The following is a 6,022-nucleotide window of genomic DNA, read 5'->3' on the forward strand; positions in this document are numbered from 1 at the left end:
CCGCTTATCGCTCATTTCAAAAATGAAAATTTGACTAGAGTTCTTGCATGGGTGTTAATATCAATTAAAACGCTGTTATCGTTTCGTGTTTATTTTGGTTTATGCCGTTTTTGTTTTTGAACCTGGGTTGGATCTGGATTGGTGGAAAATGTGTAATCAAACGTCAAACAAATGACAATGAAGAGATATTCTCCTACATGAAGGGCCAAAGAGAATTTACGAACCCGCAAGTAGAGCCACTTGAACGAAAACCGTGGCTAGGAAAAAGCGAGGGAAAGAAAATCTCCTTCCAGAAGAAAGTTTTTACAGACCGAGTTACGGACAACAGCAAAATCGAGCCCACGTTTAAGGAGAAACATCAGAGGATACAAATATGGCTGCCACAATGGCCGACTTGAACCCCTACTCACGTTTTCTAGAGCATTCGTGACACCGCACTGCGAAACCACTATTGGCAATTATATGCAAATTTTCTTTTACACATGTTAAAGAACAAGCAATGGTTTCTTTTAGAAAGCCTAAATCATCAAACTGTTAGAGACGGTAAGATGGTTTTTGTATAGAATCATACAACCGTTTGTGTTACTCATATATGGGATTTATTTATATCATCAACTAGCTGTCCCGGCAAACTTTGTCTTGCCGATTGTTTGACAACTGTTGAAGTCATTCTTTCACCGCACTCTAGATTGGTTTCATTTCGATCGTGTTGATTTTCTTCCCAGCTCATGAAAAATCAACACTGTTTCGATTTATTTTACTTTCTCATTTGATTTTTGTAACTTTTTATACATATAAACACAGCCACCATGAATACGAATCGAACCGTGCAAGAGTCATGCTAATCGGTTCACCAGCTCGTGAGTTTTGTTGCCTCAAAGAAACTTCGAACTCATTTTTATATATATAGATAGATTCTTTATATTCTTTTGACAGTTCATGTCAGCTTGCATTTTTATTGTTTTTAGTGTGTGTGAATGTATAGAAAGGTTTGTGGTGTATTCTGGAACATTGATGAAGTACGTTACATGAAAACTTACCATCTACTTCTATTTTCTTACTAACTCACACAGTACTCGTCGTAGCCCAGGAAAAGAGCGCATAAAGTGTTATTTCTTATGTCAGATCACGATTTAGCAGCTAACTATTAGGTGCAATAAGATTTATGATTCACTGTCACCAATGTAGACATGCACTAGTGGGAGTATGTATGTATGTATGTATGTATGTATGTATGTATGTATGTATGTATGTATGTATGTATGTATGTATGTATGTATGTATGTATGTATGTATGTATGTATGTATGTATGTATGTATGTATGTATGTATGTATGTATGTATGTATGTATGTATGTATGCCTGTGCGCAAAAAAAGGTCACTCACTTTTGAGGCAGTTCCCATTGGCCGATTTTTTGGATTATAGCTCGAATCGAACCGGAATTTTACCGCATTGTTTGTCATTAAAAATGGTCCGGATCGGTCAAGTCGTTCCGGAGTTATGGCCATTTCAGTGATCTGGACCAGCACCGGTAGAACTGGCCGTATATTAAACTGAGCCAAGCGCCAGCATGGGACACATCTTGGGACACATCAAACTGTGGAGATTTTTTAAGGCTTTAGCATGGTTGACGAATTTTGTGTGAAAATCAACACTGTAGACCACAAATTCCACGATGTCGGCCCAAAATTTTAGATGGCAGCCGAATATTTAAGATGGCGGCTCCAAATTTAAGATTGCGGCTGTTTAATGGTGTTCTAGGCTCCAAAACCATGCAATATTAGTATATGTGGTATGAGAAAGATGTCTGTAGTCCAAAAAATTGTGACCAGAATATCCAAGATGGCGGTCTAAATCCAAGGTGGCTGCAACAAATTTAAAATGGCGGCTGTTTAACGGTGTTTTAGTCTCTAAAACCATACAATATGGCTATATTTGGTATGCCCGGAGTACTGTCGATCAGAATGCCCAAGGTGGAGTCTCATAATTGGGTTATTTAGTGAATAAAATATTGCAATTTTCTATAGCCTAATGGAAAGAGCTCATTTTTCTGAGTATAACGTGATTTTATTGGATTCCAACACCTTTGTTTTGATTGTTAAATCAACAAAACCGTTTTAATTTTCGTGGATAGAATGACAGTTCAATCGATAAAGTGACAGTTCGACCCGAACAAAAAAAATCCCCATACAAACTTTAAATGCATTTTAAAAATAGTTCCCGGACTCCAAAAAATATGAAATTTTGGATTTCGACTAGTTTTTGGGCGGAGAATCCGATTATGAAATAATCCGGATACCTCTAAAGAACCCAGTTCAAGATGGCGGCTGTTTAATGGAGGTTTAGGACCTAAAATCATGAAATCTGGATATATTTGATTTGTAGAAAATGTCATGAGTTCAAAAATGACGACCGGAATATCCAAAATGGTGGATATTTAATGGAGCTTTAGGCTCTAGAACCTTTCAATATGGGTATATCTGGTATGGGGAAGAAGCCTGGAGTCCAAAATAACAACCAGAATATCCATGATGACGGACTTATATCCAATATGGCGGCTGAAAATTAAAGATAAACGATATGATTTCTGGTGTCATGAAATAGATTTTTGTTAAACGTATGAAAGTGCGATATTCATCAACATGCTACTTGAGTTTTGTCGAAATCAGTTTTCGAAGGCACGAGAAAGGCGCCATCACCGCTAGATGTATTTATTAGAGTTTTGTCTTTTTGTTCTCGTTCCTATCCACTTGCCGAGTGTCCAAAAATAGATTCTCGAGCTGCCGCAGAAGCTGCCTTCATCAACACAAGCTCATTTCGGTTTTGTTAGTGGCAAAAGTGCAGTCGTTTACAACAATTCATTATTTTATATTGAAACTACCAAATCTCTGTTTCTTTTAACTGACTGTCAAAAATTTGGGTTATCAAACAATGGAACAGTTCAGTTTAAAATAGAAAACAGTTTGTCGCTATAGTATACTTTATATCAGAGGTTCCCAAACTTTTTCCTATCGCGGCGCCCTTTGACATTTCCAAAAATGTCGCGGCACACCAAAGTTTTTTTTTAATTTCACTTTCAATTTAAAGTGTGCAAGACAAAATTGTGAACCACTTCTCTAATATCATGTTTTCAGAATTCAATACATATTTGGAAAACTAACTATTTTTTATATTAATTTCTCAAAGATAGTTTAAATATTTGTAAGATTTCATAAATCATGTTGACTGCATCATAGAAGTTTTCAAAAAAGAAGAAACTCAGATGTAAAGGTAAAACAAGCTGCTGAATTTCAACAATTCCGCCACAAATTCTAAAGCGTTTACAATAATTGAAGATTTTTTATTGAATGAAAATGACTACACAGAACTTGACCAAAGCTTCAACAATTTGCGGAATTTGCGAAGCAACACTTTTATTTATTTTGGAAAATTTCGGCAAACTGGGACACATGAAGAGATTGTAAAGATCTGCCAGGTGGGCTTTAATTGAACTTATTTTCATAAATTTTAACTTAACCCTTTGGGCCTGGATTGGCCATATATAATCCCATTGATGAAACCAAGCATAACAAATTTATTCGAGTTCAGCGAGGTTGCGGCAGTACTGATGAAACAGTCCGGTTCAAAAAGGTCAAAGCTAGCTCTTCACGCTATCAGATCGGCAAACCTGCATGCCGCTAAGCTGCTCCGAAGACCTTGTAATTATTCTGAAAAGAACGTAAATAATGTTCTAGAAATTAAAAACTTTGGACAAGTTATAGTAAAATCAAAAGCTAAGCTGAAGCTTAAGAATTCCAAAAACAATTTCAAAAACTTGAAATGTGAAAATGTGGTTTCAATTGATACGTTTAAAAAGAATACCAGAAATCCTATGGAACAATCGAAGAATCAGGAAAGATTAAAAAAAAATGTGAGCGACCTAGTTTTACTAACAAAAAATAAAGGTGTTCCGCAATATAAATAAAGAGTTAGTTTTTTTTGTTTCGTCACAAAAGCCAAAATCCTGCGGCGCACCTGGGAAAGGTTCGTGGCGCACCAGGGCGCCGCGGCGCACAGTTTGGGAAGCACTGCTTTATATTGTGGGTTTACTTCGAAAATTAATTCCAAGGCAAGGGGTTGGTCACTCGGCACATTGTGCTCGGCACATTGTGCCCGGCACACATGCCGACACATCTCGGCACACATGGACACAACAATAAAATCCAACGCTGCTCTATAGAATCAACCTGTCAAAATACTCACGATTGAAAAAATCCGTTTATTTACATTTTTATCAAGTATGCTGGGTCGGATTTTGTTTGTAAACACCAATCAGATCAACAACATTCGCCAAAAATTGGCAGGGTTCTCTATTTGCGCAAAAACATTCAAAGAAAAAACCCCACTGGGCACGTGCGCCACACTTTGGCACACACTGAAAATTATCCGGCACAGTTTTGGCACACATTGGCACACGCTCAAAAATAATGGCACAAACGAAGTGTGCTGGTTGGCCAACCCCTTGTTCCAAGAAGTTCTAGTAAAATCATCTAAGCTAATGCGTTTATTACTTTAAACAAGATTTAAAAAATATTTTCTGTAAAAATTCATATGAAGCATCGGAAAGCTCAATGCTGGATTATTAAATCACAATTTCCCAAAATTCTTACAACGAAAACAACTTATCTCGCCGAACTTTTCCTCATATGCATCGGAGCACCCCTCCACTATGCTGCTTCATCAGCTGGCAGCATAGACCAGGGGGGGATGTACGATAATGCTTCGGTCTGCGAGAGAATTTTTTTGTTAGCAACGAAAGAAGTTTACCCGAAGCAGGACCGAAATTTGTTAAGGCAAACCAAATCAGCTGCTGGTGAGTTCTATTAAAATCTTAAAACATGACCCCATCGGTATTTGCTACCAACATCTGGTTGGTCAGACACGTATAATTCATGGTACTTGCGCGTTATCCATTACGGCCAAAGCTGCACTTGGAAGTTGGCGTTTTCGTTGCGACGATGTTGGGGTAAGCATTTAATAGATGTGTGAGTGCTTTCGGAACATGTTTATGGTTTTTATTTTGTTGAAACAAATGAAATTTTTGATATTATATGAAATGATGGTAATCGGTTGTTTTTATCGAAAAACTCTAAATGAAAACAATCAAATATAACTTTGGAATAGGTAAATTCTCAGTTTGAAAATCAACCATGCGTTTTATTGTTTTAAACAAGCGCTATTTTTCTGCGTGATCATTCATATTATAACATTCTGATTCTAATCAGTATACATGAAAGATGTTATGCTGCTGCTTATTTCTCGGAATGTTGGTATTGAAGATGAAGAAATTTATAATCAATACGTGAAATAATATTTAAAATCCATGTCGCACACTTCCATTATTCACCATTTCAAGCATTTCATGATGAAGAGCTGTAGCGTGAATATGAGAATATCCAAACTGCTGCTTGCCGATAGACTTAATGGGGGTTGTAGTAACACATTGTAGTAAAAAGTCTCCAAAATTCATTCGTTATATTTTTGTTAACGAAATAGCAACTTAAACATCCAATAGGTATTTATTTTGTTTTGTTATACACTAATAATATGACAGTCTTATTACCCGTCATAAGTATATACTCAAAAAATGTATTGCAACAATATTGATATCTCCAATACCTTACAAAGATGCTGTCTTCATCAATGTTATTCAGAAGCCCAAAAGCAACAACTTTTCTGAAAGTGGCATTTTTGTAGGTGTTCTGGTTTTAGAGATATCGAGGTGAGTTAGGGTGATTCAGTATTATTGCAATACTTTTTGTGAGTCTCTACTTATGACGGATAGTGTATGTCTTTTAGTAATAGATACTAGACTTCCTAAGCACATTTCTTTGCACATCTGATCATACTTGAAGTCGCCTTCATCTGGCGTTGCGTTCATTGAAGCAGAATCTTCCCGTTTGAGGCGGTAGTACAATTTCATCGTTTTTATAAATACATACTGCCATTATATTTGACGAATTTTGCTCTTGGGATGATTT

This window comes from Aedes albopictus, chromosome 1 (genome assembly GCF_035046485.1).
Source record: "Aedes albopictus strain Foshan chromosome 1, AalbF5, whole genome shotgun sequence".
In the NCBI taxonomy this organism is placed as follows: domain Eukaryota; kingdom Metazoa; phylum Arthropoda; class Insecta; order Diptera; family Culicidae; genus Aedes; species Aedes albopictus.